The 13,178-nt window shown below is 31.1% G+C and overlaps 1 protein-coding gene and 1 non-coding gene across 4 annotated transcripts in view; one reads left to right on the forward strand and one right to left on the reverse strand.

Annotated features, from left to right (window-relative positions):
• LOC118739040 (nuclear hormone receptor FTZ-F1) overlaps positions 1-13,178 on the reverse strand; it is a 628,268-nt gene that overhangs the window by 146,336 nt on the left and 468,754 nt on the right. The gene's annotated exons all lie outside the window — the stretch shown is intronic.
• LOC118740256 lies at positions 4,916-5,040 on the forward strand. The gene has a single exon (XR_004993104.1). It is a non-coding gene; the product is annotated as a U5 spliceosomal RNA (small nuclear RNA).

Genomic DNA, 13,178 nt, shown 5'->3' on the forward strand with positions numbered 1-13,178 from the left:
AACACAGCGCACAACGTACTATTTAAATACAAATACTAATAAATCGTTTGAGAATTGAATGCAATATTTAGTGGTATAAAAGTTAAGCGAACCAAAAATATACCAAGTAAACTGGACACACATTTGTGACTATAGTGAAGAAAAGTTAAAAATAAAATACATAATCAACAACCACCCAGGTACATATGTATGTATATATATGCATACGTATATTAGGGTGCCTCAACAAAAAAAGTTGCGTGTTTTTCCCCGAATCACAACTCAACTTAATATAACCGGCGTGAACTTTTCTATATAAACATGCAAGTTTTTCACAATTGATAAACCGATATCAATTTGCGTGCGTGATTTGTCAGAGTTGCATTTCTCTCAAATTTACAGAAGTTTCTTGAATAAAATTTGAATCCATAGTCGTGCCAAAATGTGAAATGATTATAAACGTCAAATTGAAATGTCACGTAATACAAATTTGGAATTTGAACTATGTGTATGAGAAATTTTTTACAGTAAATTGTCGGCTTAGCCTGTTAGATAAGTCTGTTATACAATTTATTATATTTAAACTGCCGGTTTCACCAGCCATTTAAGTTAGAAAAGATTTTTTTCTTTTCGGGCAGTTTTCTTATTAAATTCAAATTAACGAAATAATTTTTCACTTAAATTGCTTCCGTGAAAGTACAGCCAAAATATTTCCGAAAAATATTCGGCCTATACTGAATATCGTCATCGTCAATAAAAGTGATGGTACGACCATCGTCAGCCATTTTACTGATGGGGTGACGATCGCCAACGACGACGATGAAGATATTCAGCAAAGGGCCGATTAACTGCCTAACCAGAATGGTGAGGCTGTGGTATGTAGCAAGAGCCGTCAAAAGTAAAAATATTCTAAATGCTCTAAACTGCCCACACAATATGTAGCAGTGGTTATGGTGTATTATTTCTGATGTAGCTGATGTAGCTAGCGAAATAGCTTGTGGCTGTGGTACTACATTCCGTTTAGCCAGTAAGATTTACGTGAGCCAGACCGATTTGAAAATGTCTCAAAAACTGTCATTATTTTGTTTCCGTTGATTAATGTTCAAACATTTCTGTGCAGCTTTAACTCTTTTATCATCCGAGGTGATTTTCTTTTGATAAAGTACTTTTCGCAACTAGGTAATTTTATTTATAAAAACTCGAATTTTTTTATTTTTTTTCAATGGGGTCGAGCACAAGTAAATCTTAATATGTCTTCAAAATATTTTGGCGGAAAGAAGTCTTATAATTCAATAAATTTAAAATTCCATTGGAAAAACAATACCAATTTTTTACACTTTTTTTTGGATGTAGAGTGATGCACCCTAATGTACATAAATGAGAGTATCAGCAACAAAGCGTACGTTTGCTGCTATGAATACGTATAATAAACGTTTAGTAAGTTGCTAAATGGGTATATGTTATATGCAAGATTAACTTAAATCAAATTTGACAATTTTCTCTTTAAATCACGCTATCTTTCACTAGATATTCAATATTCAATGTGTTAGTTAGCCGAAGCTAATGTTTAGGTATAATTTAACAAAAAAGGTTAATAAGAAGTTTATATTTTTATACAAAAGTTAGCAATTTCTCTCTTTAAGCTCAAATCCATCTAGAATGAGTTAAGTTGTTATTCTTACCTCTTCGGTAATCAGCACACATATGTATTTGGGTACGTCTGCGCATACTTTTGTCTACATACCTACTATACATATGTTTATTTATATAGCCAGCTAAGAGTGAAAAGTTGTTAAGTATATTATTATAAATTTTGCTGGAGAGGAAAATTGGATTTTCGGTGCATCTTTGGACTTGGCAAATTTGCCTTTCATTGAATATAAACCAGAAAAAAATAAAACAAGTACCTTAATCCTTTTCGAAAGGATGCAGTTTTACCTTCTCTTGGTTCCTATATGAAAATATCAATTTTCATATAAAGTGGACTTAACAACTTTTCACTCTAAGCTAGCGAGATGTATACTTTTATACGGGCTGTGCCTTCTCTGCTGTATTCGCTTGCCAACAGTTTAACATTCCCTGTGTGTACATATGTATATATGTTGGGTGACTTTAGTAGCGCGCTAGTGAACTGCTACTTATAGCATTAAAGTGGAAGCGTTGCCATGTGTCGATGATGTTCAAGTTGCGTGAAATACCCACATTTGACCTTATTAAGTTTCGGATGGATTTTGAGAGGTAAGGTAACATAAATTTTATAACCGGTAATTAAAGTGTCTGTCAATTTTTAAACCTTTTTCGCATTCTGTGCTTCTTGTAACCGGTAAATTTGGTTACCATCTCATAAACTGGTAACAAAATATTGCCCCGTGAAATATGCAATACAGGAATTTCCACAAATGTTCATAGCTGAGTTGCTTAATATTTTCACTGCATTACCAACGTACCTAGAATCGCGGTGACAAGAAGTGGTAACATTTTTTGGTAATAAAATTTTCCGGTCACAAAATCTTCGGTAACGTGCAGAATAGACCTGTTAGCCTGACATACATACAAACATATAAACATACACACATTTATGTACGCAGGCATGAAAAATCTCGGAACTTCTACAGTTTTGGTTTTTCCATTCTCAAATGTTTACAGTGCACTCCATCAATTTTTTTTGATATACAAAGATTGCGAAAAAACCAAAATCAAACTAATAATAAAAAAAAAATATTAAAAAAAAATATTTAAAAAAATCAATTTTTTAATGCAAATAAATATTTATTTCAATCTATCTCACACTAATAGAAAGCCAAGGTAGTTACGCACATTTTGATTACTTAACGGATTTTCTCCGACAAATAGTAGTTTATCAACTGCAAAAAATTAAAAAAAGATACTTCTTTGTGAGTTCAAAATTTCGGTTTTTTTTCAGATTTTCGAATATCATGATGAAATAAAAAAATATATGTCTTATTTTTTCGATAAAAAATTAAACAAAAAAAAAATTTCGTATTAATGTTAGTTAAAACTATTTATCGGCCATAATTTTGTTCGACAGAGTTTCTTTCCCAATTTGTGGAATACGTCGCTCAATGGAAAGTAGTTGTTTACGAGAAACTCTCGAAGGTTTGAAATGGTCTGCTGAGGAAAGACCTCTATGAGAAAAAAAAAGCTGAATGATTCTCAGACCAGGTATCGAGTCTGGCTCCAGTCGGTTATCTCTAGTTCCCGTATATCTATTCGACATTCGGTTATTGGGTCATTGAGTTTAGTTATTTCGATGTATCGAAAAATATCTACAATGTTTTAGAAGTTACGATGTTTTTAACACCTTTTTTATTATTCCCTTCATATACGGTCGGGCTGCTTTGAAACTATCTTAGTTGAGGAGCGCTATCGTATAACCGGTTGGTACATTCCATTAATCCTGAAATCCACTACTTTTCTGTGCGTGTAAATATAAATATATTAATTTTAATCAGTACGGCAATACCATTCTATAGCCAAGCTAACACAAATAACACAACAACAATAGCGAAGTCATGAGTCATGAGCAGAGCACAGCCAACAGCCCCTTGTTAGCTCTTCACTTTAGTACTTGCTGATTTCTACCTGGCTTTGCATATTACTCGTTCGCTAGAAGAATGCCATAATATAAAAATATAAAAATTTGGTACTGAGTATGCCGAAATTTCAGTCCACACTTTTTTAAGATGTGTAAAAATTTCATAGCGATATCTGTCAATTGTGTCTCATAAGAAGAAATTCTTCCCAGTTATAAAATATTTTTGTTCAATACGGGAAACCTAATTAATATCTTTAAAGCCTCTTCGCTGGTATACCCAATTATTTGAGTTACGACGTTCTTCTAGCAAGCGAGCGATTTGTACATTTGTACATCCATACATACGTACCAGTATATAGACTTGATGGACTTGCCTGAAAGCAAATACAGTAAAACCCGCTTAAGTACCTCACAAGCAATGTCAGCTTTTTGAGGTACTTAGACGGGAACATAATTATTGATATAGTTACATCTTCTTGATAACTTACATAAATAAGCACTTGCAAAAAACATGAACATTTGGTGATGTAATTTAAATCCAAGGTCGCAGCATTATTAAAACACGTAAACACACAAAGAAAAACTTTATTAAAAAAACACAGATAAAGCAATGTCATTTTCTCAAGAATTAAATTAAAAAGTTATTGATTATACATATTTATACATACATACAAATAGGACATACATATCTTTTTGGACCAAATTCAAAATTAAATTGTTTACCTACCCCTCTTATGTTTTTTTTTTTTTCAAGTGAAACAAAGTTCATTCCCTAACAAATACCACGAAACCTCAAAGCATTAGCTTCAAATTTTCCAGAAGATTAAAAAAAATCCATCAAAACTTCAAACTTGTTTCTCAGAAGTGTAAAAGTTTTTTAAGAATATACACTCTTATAATCCATTCAATTTTAGTGTAATAATGTGCATGTTTCAAGTGATTAAGAATTACCGTTGATTTTTTTGAGTTTTTTTTTTGGCAAGGTGTGTAGCGCTGCCACTGAATTTCAAAATATGTAAAAATTTTAAAAGAGCACTTATAAATAAAATGGTAAATGCGGTGAGAAAAATTTAGGTACTTAGGTGGGTTGGGGAAATAAGCGGGGAGGTATCTAAGAGAGGGATTTTCTTCAGATCACATTAAAAAACTCAAGCGGGTTAGGTACTTTAGCTGGGGGGTACTTAAGCGGGTTTCACTGTATTTCTCTTTTGCGTTTGGAAAACGTTAATAATACGTTTTTGCCGATTCCTCCACCTATTATATATATTTGGATGTCAATTCCAGAGTACATTTATTCTTTCGTGTTTATCAAACTCAACGAAATTCTCATATGGTTTATAAAATATCTTAAAGTAGTAGTTGCTTAGTGTGTTGTTCAAATCACTCTGGCTTCTCTTCAGTTGTCGAATAAATCTTTCGCCTTTTACTAAAGATTTCCGTGGAGAGGAGCACTCTAATGAGTCTATAAAAAATTTTTGAAGGGTTTGCGACTCCATTGGTCGCGAACCGATAATGAATAAATTCAAAGAGGGTAAAAAACAAAGTGTGTTATATTTATGGCGTTTGCCATGAATCAATAAAACAAGGTTATGTAATTAAATTGTGACCAAGAAGTGTCCAGATTTGGCGATTTTTTTTTTTGGATATTTGTGCCTAAAAATTTGAGAAATCGCCATTGGCGATATTCCTTCAAATAAATTTTTACAATTATAAAAATATACAAAACTTAGTTTTCCACTATAACCAGCAGTGTTACCGTTTTAGCCCTTTGGTGGCTAGATTTAGCTCAAATTGCATACTGAAAAAAATTCTTAAAAATCCGAATAAAAAGTTGAAAATCTAGCTGAAACTTTGCAGATTTTTTATAATTTTTGCACAAATGAAATGTGGATTATATTTTGTTTGTTATATAATGAGCTAGGCTTTTAAACATTAAGTAAACAAAAGGAAAACAGCCACAATCAAGGCGCATCCAATACAAGGTGGTGTTGATTGATCAGCTGGTTGGATATTTTTGTCTCTACACTAGTACAGGAGAATGTCATCCAATACGAAGTGGCGAAACTTTTGGATGTCAAAAAGTCAGTAAGGCGAGCAATCAAACCTACATTGGGCCAGCACCTTTGTTATTAAAAATATTTCTTTAAATTTTGATAAAAATTGTTCTTGTTTTATAAATTTTTTATTTCTTATTGTATAAAATGTTAAAAACTGGAGGGTTTATTTTTTTTAATATAAATTTGTAAATGTTAAAAAAATAAGTACAATAAGTTAAAAATATTTTTGAAAATTTGTTAAAATCTCTTTATTAATAAAAATGATTATACATGTAGTAGAGTTAAAATATTTTTTTAGAAACATAAATACGTATGACATACTTATGTATTTCTTTTAAATTCTTTTTTAAAAAAAATTTTGGTTGACAAATTTTGATAAAATTTTTTTATAATAACCTTATAATTTTGTTAAATTTTTTTTTAATAAAAAAGAGTTTTTTATTCGATAATTAGAATATATGGGGCAGTTTTAGAATTTTGGAAATATGTATGTATGTAGTATATGAAATGATACTGACTTTAATAACAAATCCGTTTCACAGCAATAAATGAACTTTTTCCATTTGCTCACTTGCAGTTTATCTCATACTTGGCCACTACTATGAGCATGTTGGCCTGATGGTCAGTTTGGAACGTAAAGGGTTATTGGCCAAAGGTGAATATTTTGTTGTTGGCATCGATATTGAACAATATGATCCAGCTAATCCGGATAAATATTTGCGCGGTTTACTGCTGGAGAAAATCGATTTAAGCGCTGAAGTGGCTTTTCAATCATATGTGGGCATCTTTCCAACAGCGTCATTGTCGTTTGCTAAATTTGCCAAGGAGGTGAGTGGAAGATATACATACATATTTTAATTAAAGTGGCGAAAAATATGTGCGAGTAAAAAGTATAATTAAATACATATGTATGTATGCATGTACATTAGGGTGATATATAAAATCAAATTACCGATTTTTTTCAGTCTCACCCCATCAATCGGTAACACCACGGCCACAGATATAACACATACATTTTGGTCCCGATTGAAGACGGCTAGGCTTGCCAACATTTTCTAAGAAATTTATAGTACTTTTTCAAAAAAATCTGAAAAAATATAGTACACTTCAAATATATATAGTATTTTTTTAAAGAAAAAGTAAAAATGTTTTTAAAGTGTACATCTTTTTTCTAATAATAATAATAATAATAATAATATAAATCAAAAGTTCATTTTTTATTAGTGAGATATTCGCTTTATTTCACAATCTTAGTAGAAAAAACTCTTTCCGTGAATGCCGAAGTTGCAGGAATAGAGAGCATAAGCGAAATAATTTTAAGAAAAATTAGGTAAATCTTTCTAAGGGCCAAATTCACAGTGCGTAGTTAACTCAGAATCGACAGTTAACTACAGATTTTTGTACTGAAAACTGCCTATTCTGCGTTATTACGCACTGTTAATTTGGCCCTATGTATTTTTGAAAATGTTGCCATTTTTGATCTGTGGACCCTTTGTTTTAGGGTATATTGATTTTAATATTGTTATTTCAGTATGAATGTCATCCATTTTAAAACATTGCTTTCTTGAAAATTACCGAAATATATTTATATTTATAACTGAAGAAATATAATATCTTTGCATACTATATTTTTTCCAATAGTTCTCAAAAAATAGTACATTACTATATATTATAGTAAGTTTGGCAACCCTACTTGAGGCGTGTTGCGCAGGGGGCAAAGTACAAACTCTTCTATAGAGCCTCAAAAAATTAAAATTAATTTTTTTTCATCTAATACCCAAAATCGATACATACAACCATAGTCGAAAATATCACATATAAATTTTGGTCCCGACTGGAGTCGGTAAAGGCGTGTTGCAAAGACCCATCTATGGACTCAAAATATTAAAAATATTTTTTTTTCATTTAATACTCAAAATCGATACTATTAAAGTCGAGTATATCACATATAAATTTCGGTCCCGATTGGACTCTGTTAAGACATCTTCTTATGGTACTGTGACCTCAGCACCGCTGTGCGACAGGCTTTAACCGTCTTCAATCGGGACCGAAATTTATATGTGATATCTTCGACTATAGTAAATAGCATCGACGTAGGGGTAGGGGCTTAGGAAATCTGATATAAAAATTTGCGTCATACATTTAAGGACCACCCTAATGTACATATTTACATATATGTACATTTAATCGTTATCAACTGTTTTGACTTAAGAGGATCACTGATAAATTAGTTCTTTTATGGTAAATGTGAAGCTACATACTTACTTGGCGTGTGTTAAATTTGGAGCTTTCCTTGGTTCTTTCCTACTTAAGTACATAATGAGATTAACATCTGCAGATTTTATACATACACATGTACATATGTCAATCATTCCTAAAGTTCACTATTGCAGCTGGCAGCTTTGTAAAAGCAAAATAAACTAATTATGCCAAATACATATTTGGACTCTTAACTGTTATTCTACTAGTTAATATTATTCTCAATTTCACAATACTGCAACCGCAACTAACTAAGCTTAATAACAATAAAGTACAATATTATGGCATCAGTATGTATAACGATTTTAATCCCACAGTCAGTACAAACAAGAATTGAATTACGTAAGTGCTCACCTAATCTATTTATTTATGCATAAAAATATATTAATATAATATAAAATATTCTAGTTTTTGCTATTTGTCTTTTGTTTATTTAATATTTATTATTTTTTTTAAGTCTAGCTGGTTATACAACAAACACCAAATAAATTCAGATTTAAGTTTTTGTACAAAAAATATAAAAATTCTGAAAACAGCATACCAAGACTTTTTGTGAAGATTCTGATTAAAAAGTTTGAAATTTTGGTGAAAATTTGCAGAATTTTTATAATTTTTATACAAAGTTTGAAATATAAATTTATATAGTGTTTGTTGTATAACCAGCTAGACTTTTATAACAAAATAACAAACATTCAATAAACGGAAAACAAATAGCCAAAACTGGTCAAAATATCGCACTCCTATTATTTTGTGGACAACATATGTAACTATATGTACATTTTATATACATATGTATGTACTTAGCTGATCCTAACCTAAACAACATACACAAAATGTACTGATCAGTTTGAAGTTTAGATGATTTAAAGCTTAGTATGTATGTGATAAGCTTTCAGGGGGTAAGGTTTTAAAATGATTGAGGTCGAAAATTGATTGATTGGCAACGATTTACGAAGATTTTGATCAAACTGAGGCTAATAATGCTGACAAGAATGACAACGTGTATTGGTTAAAAGCATAATTACATAAATATGTATGTACATTAGGCTGTAACACCTTTCAAGTAAGCAAAAAATAGTTCGCCGTGCACCCCTGAATCTAAGGTATTTTTCCAAGAAAATGTGGAAACAATTTTATTTTTTTTATTTTATTTTAATAGTTCGACTAAGTTTGAAATAAACTTTCAAATCGAACCGTAAATGAGGAAGATATGGCGAAAAATTAAAAAGGCAACCACTACTTTCGGAATTTTTTTTTTTCGAGATTACCTGGCAAAAACACTTTATACTTGGGACAAACTTTTCTTATATGGCCTAATTTACATTTTTTCGTAGGTATATTTGTGGTTATAAAAACACGCACTAATGCGTATCTAAGCGACAATTATCGAGTGTGGAATACGAGTAGTCAGCAGAAATGCCCCCAAATAAATATCCATACATATGTATGTACATATGTGTATCTTAATAGAAAGCTAATGGAGTGATATGTGTTACAAGATTGAAAAACGTGCGTGAAATATTTAATACTTATCTTAATCTTAATAAACCTTCCGGCTTGTGCCTTAAGTGATATTTTATTTTTCTTGTCTCTTTCTCTATCCTTGCTGCTTAGGTCAACAAATACATGGAGCTGCCGCCATTCAATTTTCCCAATCCTCTAGGCTATTTTGGTGGCGAAAAGCAGGTGAGTGAGAAAACGTGTTGGGTGTGAACTTTAGTGGTACTTTAAGGCACATTCAGTTTGAAACAGGGACGATAATCATTATGAGTAAAATAATTTAAATCAGCATTTAATCATTATTTTATGATTTTTATTTTTTTCGATCACAAATAACGATTATTTTATGATTTTTATTTTTCCCTCAGAATGAAAAATTATTATTGAGTTTTGTTTTTCCACTTAAAAATAATGATTATTTATTGCCATACACAGGCAATCTACTGAAATTTTGACCTGAAAATTTTGGGACTTAATGCTTTTATTAGAATGCCGCTACCTCTGAAAAGAATACGTCAGATATCACGCTGGTATAGCTTTTGAGTATTTTGAATGATCATTATTCTTAAGTGAAAAAATAAAGGTCAATAATAATTATTATCTTTGAGCGAAAAAAATTAAAATCATCAAATAATCATTATTTTTGATCGAAAAAATAAAAATCAGTTAATCATAATTTGCTTTGAGCGAAAAAATTAAACTCAAATACTAATTATTATTTTTAATCTTTATTGATTAAACTCGATCAAAATAAAAATCATTGTAAATTACAGTAGAACGTACGAACACAAATACATGAGAATAGTTAGAATTGTTTTACAACGATTGCAACTTGTTGATTTTTTTGGCTAAAATTTAAAGAATTTTGATTATTTTCCGTCGCTGGTTTGTAGTGAGTAATTTTTTCATGTACATATGTCCGTGCTATGTAAATTAAGAAATTCTTAGTTTATTCTGTCATAGCTTTTCTTATGTTAAAATAATTTTCTAATTTTCTTCCCCAGATCAGCGCTGAGGCTGCTTACCTCTACGATGCCGTTCATTTGTATGCAAATGCGCTAATAAAAGTTTTGGAGGCTGGTGACAAACCAAAAAATGGCACTGCTATCATTGCGGCTATAAAAGGTTCTAAATACCTGAGCGCCATGGGGTGAGTAGAAAGAGGTGTTTTCTTTTTCTTTCTTTTTTTTTTTTGTTTGTTTAAAAAGGCAAATACGATTACAATGTTGTTAGTTGTATATGGTAAACATTGAAGTACACTTCAGTTGTATATTGCTTTTTAACTGTCGCTTTGGGGAAATGTATATTAAAATGCCATCAAATTTAAAAGTAATGGCCGCTATGGTGATTAAGCGCTTTGTTCGCTTTCTTTTAAGGCGAAAATAATTTTTTGATTACACTTAAATAATGAATTCTCGGCATTTAATGGGCTTACTGGTATTTTTTTCCTTCATTAAAGAAATGCAAGTTTTAGCGGGCATTTTAAAGGGTTTCCATGGTTGTAAATTTTTACAAATTCTTTTCTTATTAATTACTTACTTGACTTTTTTACTTTTCTCTAAACAAAAAAATCAATATTTTCTACTTTTCTTCCTCCTTTGCAGCTACCATGTTTACATTGATGAGAATGGCGATGCCGCTGGCAATTATACAGTATTAGCGCGTGGCTATGCGCGAAATAGTCGAAATATGACAGTTCCTGGCCTAGTACCGGTGGGGACGTTTAGTCAGACACAAAGTGATAAATTACCTGTGAGTATGAGACAATTAATTTAGTGGCGTTTAATTTGTAAGAAATTTATTTATGTGCCTTGATGTCTAATATTGGTTGTGGTTTCTTACTATTTTATTTAAAAGCATACTTTCTGTGATTAGCTTAGGTTAGCTTAATCCTTGAGGGCGCTTACTTAGATTCAGCGACATTTGTGAAGCCACTGGGGTATAAAATTATTTCACTTAGTACTCAGTAAAAATATAGATACGTTCCTAATAGCTATCGATCTGCTGTGAACCTTTGCCAAGATTGTGCTGGACAGATAAGGTTTTAGAAAGTCAACCTCATTCTATAAACCTATGTAGTAGTCATTCTAGTGGTTGCCTTGTTTAATCAGTGTCTCTAACCAACTAGCCTTTGAATAAGTTTAATGGTCTTTCGCTGAAGGCTATATACAATTTTACTTTGCTTTTTACCTTATTCAAAGTTTCTTATGTAAATAAGGGTGGTACAAATTTGTTCCCAGCCATCTTCCATAACTGGCGAATATGAAAAATAGGGAGACCAGTATTTTTTAAATTTAGAAAACGGTAAACATTTAACCGTGCCGCCGGGACTTTGGAGTTCTCCCTATATTTTATATGGGAAAAGATATTTTCTCGTATAATTACGACGCAATCGTTAAAAATAAATAATTTTTGATCGAATAAAAATATTTCCCTTTAAGCTTAGAATCCAGCTCTCGAGAAAAATCACTAGAAATATTTTCCATTATTTCTGTTGCATGAAACAGCACTTCGCATTTGCTGGAAGTTTTCTTAGAGAAATAAATATACGACCATTTTTTCATGAGGGCTGCAAACTTATTTACGAAATTTTGATAGAAGAAAATTTTTTTCCTATTTCTTGTGTGTTATTTTTATATAAGGTTTTCGTTTTTCTTGAGAGCTGGAAACAGCATCTTCCTCTAAAATTTTATTAACTACTTTTTTATTACCGATCATTTCATCTCTTATTTATATACAAAATTTTATTGTCAAATTTGCGTAAATTTTCTGCTATGAAAAGACTTTTCAAAAGAAATGCTTTTTTTCGATAAAAAAATATTTATTTTAAACGATTTTATAGTAATTTTACGAAAAAGTTAATTTTCCGTATGTAAAATTTATGGAAATCTTCAGTTTTTCATATAAAAAAAAACTTGGGGTTCCTTATTTTCCATTCTCTATAATTCTGGTTGACTTTCCTGTGTGCTTTTGGACCACCCTCATGTACGTACATACTTACATATAACCGATCGCCCAAATTGTTCAACTTAACCCAAATGAACGATTTGAAGGCCAGAGATAGACAGTCGATTAGAAGCCTCCTCTGACTCCACACTACTCCTTAGATATTTAGTTAGTAGTAGGAAAAGTTTGTCTAGTTTAAATCGAATACAACGAATTAGTGCAGCGCATAAATGCAAAATGTATTAGCTGAGGCCAAAGAAAATCTATCAAACCTTGGTAGTGTTATATGCCAGGTATCAACCGTTCAAACTCTTAAGTGCTCATTAGCTCGAGAATGAGATAAGGACCATGGTTTTAATTTCTTCTGGTATGTAGTAAAATGAAATGTTTTTTAGTGAATCTGCTGCTGGAGAGTGCTACCGTGGACCTCCGTCGAAAAGCCACTGACTTTAGAACTGCCCTCGTTCTAGGTCTTATGAAAATTTCTAAGTTGCTAAATAAAATATTTTATTTATTTTTAACTAATTTTAACTAATTTTAATTTTAAATAACTCCTTATACTAATAACTACTGCACTGTACTAAATTTTTGCACAACTCATCTAATACATTATTTTAAAAATTTCTCGTTGAATTAATGCTTTGAATAACATAAAAAAAAACATTGAAAAAATAATATATGCCAAATATTCCAAAAGAGTTTTCTGCAGGTGAGTGTGCTTTTTCTTATGCCTCTAGAGTCCAGACTCCTTACTAAATACTTTTTGCTTGATAATAACTAAACAAAAACACTTATTTAATCATTAATTGCCATTTAAATATTAAAAGTGTTGCTTTACTCTCAAATAGGATCTCAATTTATATGGCAAAATCCATTGGGTG

Source organism: Rhagoletis pomonella, unplaced genomic scaffold, assembly GCF_013731165.1.
Source record: "Rhagoletis pomonella isolate Grant_MI unplaced genomic scaffold, Rhpom_1.0 Rhpom_scaffold_00005, whole genome shotgun sequence".
NCBI lineage: Eukaryota > Metazoa > Arthropoda > Insecta > Diptera > Tephritidae > Rhagoletis > Rhagoletis pomonella.